This window comes from Medicago sativa, chromosome 6 (assembly GCF_051527215.1).
Source record: "Medicago sativa cultivar Bolivia chromosome 6, Bolivia_mono, whole genome shotgun sequence".
NCBI lineage: Eukaryota > Viridiplantae > Streptophyta > Magnoliopsida > Fabales > Fabaceae > Medicago > Medicago sativa.
The window spans coordinates 63421374-63432405 of NC_140754.1; the positions used below are offsets into that span (position 1 = coordinate 63421374).

Genomic DNA, 11032 nt, shown 5'->3' on the forward strand with positions numbered 1-11032 from the left:
AAGAGACGCAATCATAAGTGTTTCCTGGATGAGTTTCTTTAAATGACATCGTCCGACTGCCTTGTGCTGAACCAAGTTTCTGTATCTTAAGAGTTGATATATTTTTTGAACACTCATGAAGTTGTTAGAAATTAGTCGATTATCCAGGAAAAGAGTACTATTAAATAGCAGTTTTGAATATAGGCATAGATAACCTATTCGGTTGAGACTATTATGTTATGAATGATTTTTTTTAATTTTTTTAATTTTTTTATTAATGGAAAAGAAACCAAAGCAGATTGAATAGAAAGATCACAGTCGTGCCAATACTAAAAAATAACCGATCACTAAGAAAATTTAATTATGGTTTATGATAGCCCAATCAAAAGCAAACGACATAGAAAATTTTTATGTAACACAAACTGAAATAACCGTACATTGAAAACCTTCAATTATAAACAAGTCCATGATATGAATAAACTCTCAGATAAATAAAGTAAAATACTCCTTGAAACCATAATCACTTCACTTATGTCTACTTTTCCATATTAGACTGCTATTTCAATTGTATCATATACGAGAAATAATGCCAATACTGCTATTTCAATTGTATCATATACGAGAAATAATGCCAATTGATTGATAAATTAGTAAGTTGCATACATGAAGTGACTGCCAAGCCAAATTTTTATGAGGAAAACTCCAAAGTTTTAATTATAGTTTTTTGTTTTGCGAGAAAGGAGGATAACAGTGCCTTGTATGGTGTGGTACCACATTCATATAGGTCTTAGGACTGAGTCCATATGCATAAAAATTGATGATGATTTGTATTTGGTGAATAAGTGTAATTTGTGAGACGATGAAGATGATTATTTGTTGATGTTATTATGAAGATGGTTATTGGTGACTATATGTGTTGTGACTATTTTAGAATTGAATTGTGACATTGTGTTTGTGAAGATTTTGGTTCTTATGATGTAATGATTTTTTTTTTTACTAAGGTGGATTGAGTTGAGTAGTATATTCTTCAAGGTTCTGAATATTATGTTTGTGATGTGATACGACTTTGACTTAATTGCTTAAGTGTTCTTCTCATTTATTTAATACTGTTACATGTTCTCGAAACTCACTCCTGCGTTGTTTGTGTTTGTTGGCTTGGCCATGTGGTTGCAAAATCATAGTTCTATAGGTTATGAGTCTTGGAGTCAAGTACATGTCTTTCATGAAGACTTGTCTTGTGTCGTCTGTTATTTTGGGGAAAAGCACCGCTTTGATAGTGACACGCGGGAAAAGGGATATGATTACTTATTTAGTTTTGTACAAGAAAACTATTGCCTCTGATGTAAAAGAAAGTATTTTCAAAAACAAAAGATTCGATGTTAATATTATTATATTTTTCAAGGAAGTGAAATTTGAATTATGTTTGTTATGAGTCAATGTAATATCCTAAATCTTGTGGAAGAATTCTTATATTATTAGGAAAAAATTTATTTGACACTTTCTACTGCGAATCAAACTCAATTTTTAATTAAATAATAGTAATAATTATTTTTTGGATTTAGGGTGTCCCGATATTTACGTGACTTATGCCCCAAGCAACTTGGACCCTAAGTCGGTTTAGAGCGTTCTAGATGCTTCTAGAAGCTCGTTAAGGCGGCACTCTTAGGAGGACGCGCCCAGAGACTTAGGAGTCCTTCGGGAGGGCGACTGAGCCCTTCTGGAGGGCATCTGTGCCTCTAAGGATAGATTGACGGTCCACTTATGGTGGTTTAAAGCAAGTTTTGTAATTTATCTTTTGATTTGCATTCATATGATTGGTAAATCCCTTAGTTTTTCTTTGAATGTACAATTAATGTTTTAGTTGCTCTAGTTTAACGGGTGTGGTTATGGTGCATAAGGAGATCCTTATGCACCATGCATAATTGCTTTCTGCACCCAACATAATTGCTTTCTACTCCTCAAGTGAAAGCTTAATTCTAATAAGTAGATGTGTCAATAGAGCCCCAAATTTCAAATCCCACTTAAAAAAGCTCCCACCAAGCACACTAAATTAAAGCCCCATATTATAATTTTTTTCTTAACAATTTATTTATGCAAAATAGTTTATTCGAAATAGTTTATTTATGCAAAACAACTTATTAGAATGATTTTTTAAAATCCGCTTATTCAAAACAACTTATTTATGCAAAACAGCTTATTCCGATCTCATTTTAAAAAGCAACTTATTCAAAACAGCTTATTTATGCAAAACAGCTTATTCGAAACAACTTATTAGGATCACTTTTTTTAAAACCGCTTATTCAAAACAACTTATTTATGCAAAACAACTTATTTGTGCAAAACAGCTTGTTTATACAAAACAGCTTATTCCGATTTCATTTTAAAAAACAACTTATACAAAACAACTTATTTATGCAAAACAACATATTTATGCAAAACAACTTATTCAAAACAGCTTATTTATGCAAAACAGCTTATTCGAAACAACTTATTTATACAAAACAGCTTATTTGTGCAAAACAGCTTATTTATACAAAACAGCTTATTCCGATTTCATTTTAAAAAACAACTTATTCAAAACAACTTATTTATGCAAAACAACATATTTATGCAAAACAACTTATTCAAAACAGCTTATTTATGCAAAACAGCTTATTCGAAACAACTTATTTACACAAAATAGCTTATTTGTGCAAAACAGCATATTCAAAACAACTTATTTATACAAAATAGCTTATTTGTGCAAAACAGCTTATTCAAAACAGCTTATTTATACAAAACAACTTATTCCGATTTCATTTTAAAAAACAACTTATTCAAAACAACTTATTTATGCAAAACAACATATTTATGCAAAACAACTTATTCAAAACAGCTTATTTATGCAAAACAGCTTATTTGAAACAACTTATTTATACAAAAGAGCTTATTTGTGCAAAACAGCTTATTCAAAACAACTTATTTATACAAAACAGCTTATTTGTGCAAAACAGCTTATTCAAAACAACTTATTTATACAAAACAGCTTATTCCGATTAATTTTAAAAACCAACTTATTCAAAATAGCTTATTTATGCAAAACAGGTTATTTGAAACAACTTATTAGGATCACTTTTTTTAAAACCGCTTATTCAAAACAGCTTATTTATGCAAAACAGCTTATTTGTTCAAAACAGTTTATTTATACAAAACAGCTTATTCCGATTTCATTTTAAAAAACAACTTATTCAAAACAACTTATTTATGCAAAACAACATATTTATGCAAAACAACTTATTCAAAACAGCTTATTTATGCAAAACAGCTTATTCGAAACAACTTATTTATACAAAATAGCTTATTTGTGCAAAATAACTTATTCAAAACAACTTATTTATACAAAACAGCTTATTTGTGCAAAACAGCTTATTCAAAACAACTTATTTATACAAAACAACTTATTTCGATTTCATTTTAAAAAACAACTTATTCAAAACAACTTATTTATGCAAAACAACATATTTATGCAAAACAACTTATTCAAAACAGCTTATTTATGCAAAACAGCTTATTTGAAACAACTTATTTATACAAAAGAGCTTATTTGTGCAAAACAGCTTATTCAAAACAACTTATTAATACAAAACAGCTTATTTGTGCAAAACAGCTTATTCAAAACAACTTATTTATACAAAACAGCTTATTCCGATTAATTTTAAAAATCAACTTATTCAAAATAGCTTATTTATGCAAAACAGCTTATTCGAAACAACTTATTAGGATCACTTTTTTAAAAACCGCTTATTCAAAACAGCTTATTTATGCAAAACAGCTTATTCAAAACAGTTTATTTATACAAAACAGCTTATTCCGATTTCATTTTAAAAAACAACTTATTTATGCAAAACAACATATTTATGCAAAACAACATATTTATGCAAAACAACTTATTCAAAACAGCTTATTTATGCAAAACAGCTTATTCGAAACAACTTATTTATACAAAATAGCTTATTTGTGCAAAATAACTTATTCAAAACAACTTATTTATACAAAACAGCTTATTTGTGCAAAACAGCTTATTCAAAACAGCTTATTTATACAAAACAACTTATTCCGATTTCATTTTAAAAAACAACTTATTCAAAACAACTTATTTATGCAAAACAACATATTTATGCAAAACAACTTATTCAAAACAGCTTATTTATGCAAAACAGCTTATTTGAAACAACTTATTTATACAAAAGAGCTTATTTGTGCAAAACAGCTTATTCAAAACAACTTATTTATACAAAACAGCTTATTTGTGCAAAACAGCTTATTCAAAACAACTTATTTATACAAAACAGCTTATTCCGATTAATTTTAAAAACCAACTTATTCAAAATAGCTTATTTATGCAAAACAGCTTATTCGAAACAACTTATTAGGATCACTTTTTTTAAAACCGCTTATTCAAAACAGCTTATTTATGCAAAACAGCTTATTTGTTCAAAACAGCTTATTCAAAACAGCTTAATTATACAAAACAGCTTATTCCGATTTCATTTTAAAAAACAACTTATTCAAAACAACTTATTTATGGAAAACAACATATTTATGCAAAATAACTTATTCAAAACAGCTTATTTATGCAAAACAGCTTATTCGAAACAACTTATTTATACAAAATAGCTTATTTGTGCAAAACAACTTATTCAAAACAACTTATTTATACAAAACAGCTTATTTGTACAAAACAGCTTATTCAAAACAACTTATTTATACAAAACAACTTATTCCGATTTCATTTTAAAAAACAACTTATTCAAAACAACTTATTTATGCAAAACAACATATTTATGCAAAACAACTTATTCAAAACAGCTTATTTATGCAAAACAGCTTATTCGAAACAACTTATTTATACAAAAGAGCTTATTTGTGCAAAACAGCTTATTCAAAACAACTTATTTATACAAAACAGCTTATTTGTGCAAAACAGCTTATTCAAAACAGCTTATTTATACAAAACAGCTTATTCCAATTTCATTTTAAAAACAACTTATTCAAAACAACTTATTTATGCAAAACAACATATTTATGCAAAACAACTTATTCAAAACAGTTTATTTATGCAAAACAGCTTATTCGAAACAACTTATTTATACAAAACAGCGTATTTGTGCAAAACAGCTTATTTATGCAAAACCGCTTATTCGAAACAACTTATTTATACAAAATAGCTTATTTGTGCAAAACAGCTTATTCAAAACAACTTATTTATACAAAACAGCTTATTTGTGCAAAACAGCTATTTTGCACAAAATAAGCTATTTTGCACAAACAGCTTATTCGATTCCTAGGTCGCCGATCCCAAACGGAATTGCAGATCATCCCTATTCTTCTGAGGTATGTGTGTATTGTAATTCGTGACAAGTTTGCGTGATTGTGAATTTGTAGAGATTTCAATTTTGAATTGCGGAACGCTATGCGTGAAATCGTGTAGATTTATAATTATGAAGATGTGGTTACTGATTGCAAATCTCACAAGGTTGTTAAAGGAGAAAAAGCAGATCCATTGAAGGTTCTTGAAAGAGTTCAGAGGAAGAGTCATAGACAAGTTGAGCTTCTTTCTCCGATCCCAAAACCACCTTCAGAACAAGAGAAAAAAATTGAAGAGAAAGAGAAACCTAAGCCAGAGGAAGAAAAGAAAGTTGAAGAGGTTAATTAATTATTATTTTTTCTTTTTAAATTTATCTGAATCTGTGATGGATCATTTTTATCATTTTTATTTTATTATATGGTGCAGCCTAAGGTTATGATAGTGATTCTGAAAGTTCACATGTATTGTGAAGCTTGTTCACAAGAAATCAAGAGACGCATTGAGAAAATCAAAGGTATGTTACTGTGTTCTGTTTTGATTGAAATTCATATTTTCTTCACTTTTATTTCATTCACTTGTTTTGGTTCAATTCTCAGGTCCCATCCTTTCAGGAATTTGTCAACTGTTACTACCAATGATTTTGTGTTTGAATTCGAATCTTGCTATGATTTTCAATTTTGGTTACATATAGATGATGGGTATGATTGGTTTGGTGATGAAGTTTGCTGGAGATTTTCAAGTTCCTTTGCATTCTTGATTTTTGGAAGAAAAAGGACGACGTTGATTGTGAAAGGACGACGTTGAAGAGGAGGAGAATTGGGAGTAATGAGTTGGAGGGATTAGGGATTGATTTGAATTTGGGAAAATTGATGATGGACTTGGTTTGAGAAATTGTCGAAATCAAATTGGGAATTTTTCTGAGAATTGTGATTCTGTTGATAAAAATTCAAAGTTGGTGCCTGAATCTGATGGTTTTGAAAATGTTCTGTTATGGTTAGAAAATTCCATATGTTTTTTATTTTTGATTGTGATATGCACCATGTTGGATCAAAGAAAACCATTAAGTACATCTAATGGTTTTGGAGTACAACTCACATAAACCATTTCCACAGCAAAATGGTTTTGGAGTACAACTCACAGAAACCATACCCATAGCAAAACCATTAAACAATTAGTTTGGTTTCGTGTAGAACACTATCAAAACCATTAAACCACACTTATGGTTTCAGTAATAGTTTTTATTTAAAAACATTTGTCAATAATAATTTCACTATTCTTTTATTTTATTTAGCATTTGACAATTATTTTTCTTTCACATACAAGTCTATTAAAACCATTAAAGCGCGATTATATTTAGACAAAGTCAGAAATTCGTTTTACAACGTAAGAAATAAAAGAGAGATGACGAGGCTTTACAAAAAAATTGGTTACTTATTGATTAATTCACATTAGGTTATAAGTGTGTACTATTAAGTGGTTACTTAATAATGATTTAAATGTTTATCACAATTTTTTTATTACAAAACCATTTTCACTGGAATTGGGAAATGACTCGATGTGAGATATGTTGGTATAAGCTGGAATTCGGATTTGATGAATTATTGAGAATGTTGTGATGAATTGTGTTGTTTATGATCAATCCGGTTCGGATCTGGTGTTAGCATTACTCACGGAAACAGTTTTCACTGCAAAATGGTTTTGGAGTCTAACTCACGGAAACCATTTTCACTGCAAAATGGTTTTGGAGTCTAACTCACGGAAACCATTTTCACTGCAAAATGGTTTTGGAGTACAACTCACGGAAACCATTTCCACAGCAAAATGGTTTTGAAACCAACTCACAGAAACCATAGCCATAGCAAAACCATTAGACAATTATTTTGGTTTCTCATAGAAGACTATCAAAACCATTAAACCATAATTATGGTTTCAGTAATAATTTCAGTGTATAACATCTTAATCATTATTCAAAACCATCTAACAATAATAATTTCATTAAAAATCATTACACATTTATCTTGGTTTCACATACATGATTATCAAAACCATTAAACCATAATTATGGCTTCAGTAATAATTTCAGTGTATAACATGTTAAACAACGTTCCAGTAAAGAAACTCATAATCCATACTCATTTCTCTCTCTAACTCATAAAAAGCTTATTCAAAACAGCTTATTTTGTGCAAAATAGCTGTTTTGCACAAACAAGCTGTTTTGTATAAATAAGTTGTTTTGAATAAGCTGTTATGCACAAATAAGCTATTTTATATAAATAAGTTGTTTTGAATAAGTTGTTTTGCACAAATAAGCTATTTTGTATAAATAAGTTGTTTTGAATAAGCTGTTTTGCATAAATAAGCTGTTTTGAATAAGTTGTTTTGCATATATAAGTTGTTTTGAATAAGTTGTTTTTTAAAATGAAATCGGAATAAGCTGTTTTGTATAAATAAGCTGTTTTGAACAAATAAGCTGTTTTGCATAAATAAGCTGTTTTGAATAAGCGGTTTTAAAAAAAGTGATCCTAATAAGTTGTTTCGAATAAGCTGTTTTGCATAAATAAGCTGTTTTGAATAAGCTGTTTTGCACAAATAAGCTGTTTTGTATAAATAAGTTGTTTTGAATAAGTTGTTTTGCACAAATAAGCTATTTTGTATAAATAAGTTGTTTTGAATAAGCTGTTTTGCATAAATAAGCTGTTTTGAATAAGTTGTTTTGCATATATAAGTTGTTTTGAATAAGTTGTTTTTTAAAATGAAATCGGAATAAGCTGTTTTGTATAAATAAGCTGTTTTGCACAAATAAGCTGTTTTGTATAAATAAGTTGTTTTGAATAAGCTGTTTTGCACAAATAAGCTATTTTGTATAAATAAGTTGTTTCGAATAAGCTGTTTTGCATAAATAAGCTGTTTTGAATAAGTTGTTTTGCATAAATATGTTGTTTTGCATATATAAGTTGTTTTGAATAAGTTGTTTTTTATAATGAAATCGGAATAAGTTGTTTTGAATAAATAAGCTGTTTTGCACAAATAAGCTGTTTTGTATAAATAAGTTGTTTTGATTAAGCTGTTTTGCACAAATAAGCTATTTTGTATAAATAAGTTGTTTCAAATAAGCTGTTTTGCATAAATAAGCTGTTTTGAATAAGTTGTTTTGCATAAATATGTTGTTTTGCATATATAAGTTGTTTTGAATAAGTTGTTTTTTGAAATGAAATCGGAATAAGCTGTTTTGTATAAATAAGTTGTTTTGAATAAGCTGTTTTGCAGAAATAAGCTATTTTGTATAAATAAGTTGTTTCGAATAAGCTGTTTTGCATAAATAAGCTGTTTTGAATAAGTTGTTTTGCATAAATAAGTTGTTTTTTTAAAATGAAATCGGAATAAGTTGTTTTGTATAAATAAGCTGTTTTGAATAAGCTGTTTTGCACAAATAAGTTGCTTTGTATAAATAAGTTGTTTTGAATAAGCTGTTTTGCACAAATAAGCTATTTTGTGTAAATAAGTTGTTTCGAATAAGCTGTTTTGCATAAATAAGCTGTTTTGAATAAGTTGTTTTGCATAAATATGTTGTTTTGCATAAAGAAGTTGTTTTGAATAAGTTGTTTTGCACAAATAAGCTATTTTGTATAAATAAGTTGTTTCGAATAAGCTGTTTTGCATAAATAAGCTGTTTTGAATAAGTTGTTTTGCATATATAAGTTGTTTTGAATAAGTTGTTTTTTAAAATGAAATCGGAATAAGCTGTTTTGTATAAATAAGCTGTTTTGCACAAATAAGCTGTTTTGTATAAATAAGTTGTTTTGAATAAGCTATTTTGCACAAATAAGCTATTTTGTATAAATAAGTTGTTTCGAATAAGCTGTTTTGCATAAATAAGCTGTTTTGAATAAGTTGTTTTGCATAAATAAGTTGTTTTGCATATATAAGTTGTTTTGAATAAGTTGTTTTTTAAAATGAAATCGGAATAAGCTGTTTTGTATAAATAAGCTGTTTTGCACAAATAAGCTATTTTGTATAAATAAGTTGTTTTGAATAAGCTGTTTTGCACAAATAAGCTATTTTGTATAAATAATTGTTTCGAATAAGCTGTTTTGCATAAATAAGCTGTTTTGAATAAGTTGTTTTGCATAAATATGTTGTTTTGCATATATAAGTTGTTTTGAATAAGTTGTTTTTTAAAATGAAATCGGAATAAGCTGTTTTGTATAAATAAGTTGTTTTGCACAAATAAGCTGTTTTGCACAAATAAGCTATTTTGTATAAATAAGTTGTTTCGAATAAGCTGTTTTGCATAAATAAGCTGTTTTGAATAAGTTGTTTTGCATAAATATGTTGTTTTGCATAAATAAGTTGTTTTGAATAAGTTGTTTTTTAAAATGAAATCGGAATAAGTTGGTTTGTATAAATAAGCTGTTTTGAATAAGCTGTTTTGCACAAATAAGCTGTTTTGTATAAATAAGTTGTTTTGAATAAGCTGTTTTGCACAAATAAGCTATTTTGTATAAATAAGTTGTTTCGAATAAGCTGTTTTGCATAAATAAGCTGTTTTGAATAAGTTGTTTTGCATAAATATGTTGTTTTGCATATATAAGTTGTTTTGAATAAGTTGTTTTTTAAAATGAAATCGGAATACGCTGTTTTGTATAAATAAGTTGTTTTGCACAAATAAGTTGTTTTGCACAAATAAGCTATTTTGTATAAATAAGTTGTTTCGAATAAGCTGTTTTGCGTAAATAAGCTGTTTTGAATAAGTTGTTTTGCATAAATATGTTGTTTTGCATAAATAAGTTGTTTTGAATAAGTTGTTTTTTAAAATGAAATCGGAATAAGTTGTTTTGTATAAATAAGTTGTTTTGAATAAGCTGTTTTGCACAAATAAGCTGTTTTGTATAAATAAGTTGTTTTGAATAAGTTATTTTGCACAAATAAGCTATTTTGTATAAATAAGTTGTTTCGAATAAGCTGTTTTGCATAAATAAGCTGTTTTGAATAAGTTGTTTTGCATAAATATGTTGTTTTGCATAAATAAGTTGTTTTGAATAAGTTGTTTTTTAAAATGAAATCGGAATAAGTTGTTTTGTATAAATAAGTTGTTTTGAATAAGCTGTTTTGCACAAATAAGCTGTTTTGTATAAATAAGTTGTTTTGAATAAGTTATTTTGCACAAATAAGCTATTTTGTATAAATAAGTTGTTTCGAATAAGCTGTTTTGCATAAATAAGCTGTTTTGAATAAGTTGTTTTGCATAAATATGTTGTTTTGCATAAATAAGCTGTTTTGAATAAGCGGTTTTAAAAAAAGTGATCCTAATAAGTTGTTTCGAATAAGCTGTTTTGCATAAATAAGCTATTTTGAATAAGTTGATTTTTAAAATTAATCGGAATAAGTTGTTTTGTATAAATAAGTTGTTTTGAATAAGCTGTTTTGCACAAATAAGCTGTTTTGTATAAATAAGTTGTTTTGAATAAGCTGTTTTGCACAAATAAGCTGTTTTGCATAAATAAGCTGTTTTGAATAAGTTGTTTTGCATAAATATGTTGTTTTGCATAAATAAGTTGTTTTGAATAAGTTGTTTTTTATGAAATCGAAATAAGCTGTTTTGTATAAATAAGTTGTTTTGAATAAGCTGTTTTGCACAAATAAGCTGTTTTGTATAAATAAGTTGTTTTGAATAAGCTGTTTTGCACAAATAAGCTCTTTTGTATA

The 11032-nt window shown here is 27.6% G+C and overlaps 1 long non-coding RNA gene across 1 annotated transcript; it reads left to right on the top strand.

The window, feature by feature from the left end:
- Positions 1-5164: 5164 nt before the first annotated feature.
- On the top strand, positions 5165-6570 carry LOC146916225 (uncharacterized). Its single transcript, XR_015013786.1, has 3 exons — positions 5165-5665; positions 5753-5840; positions 6048-6570. It is a non-coding gene; the product is annotated as an uncharacterized LOC146916225 (long non-coding RNA).
- The last annotated feature ends 4462 nt before the right edge of the window (positions 6571-11032 follow it).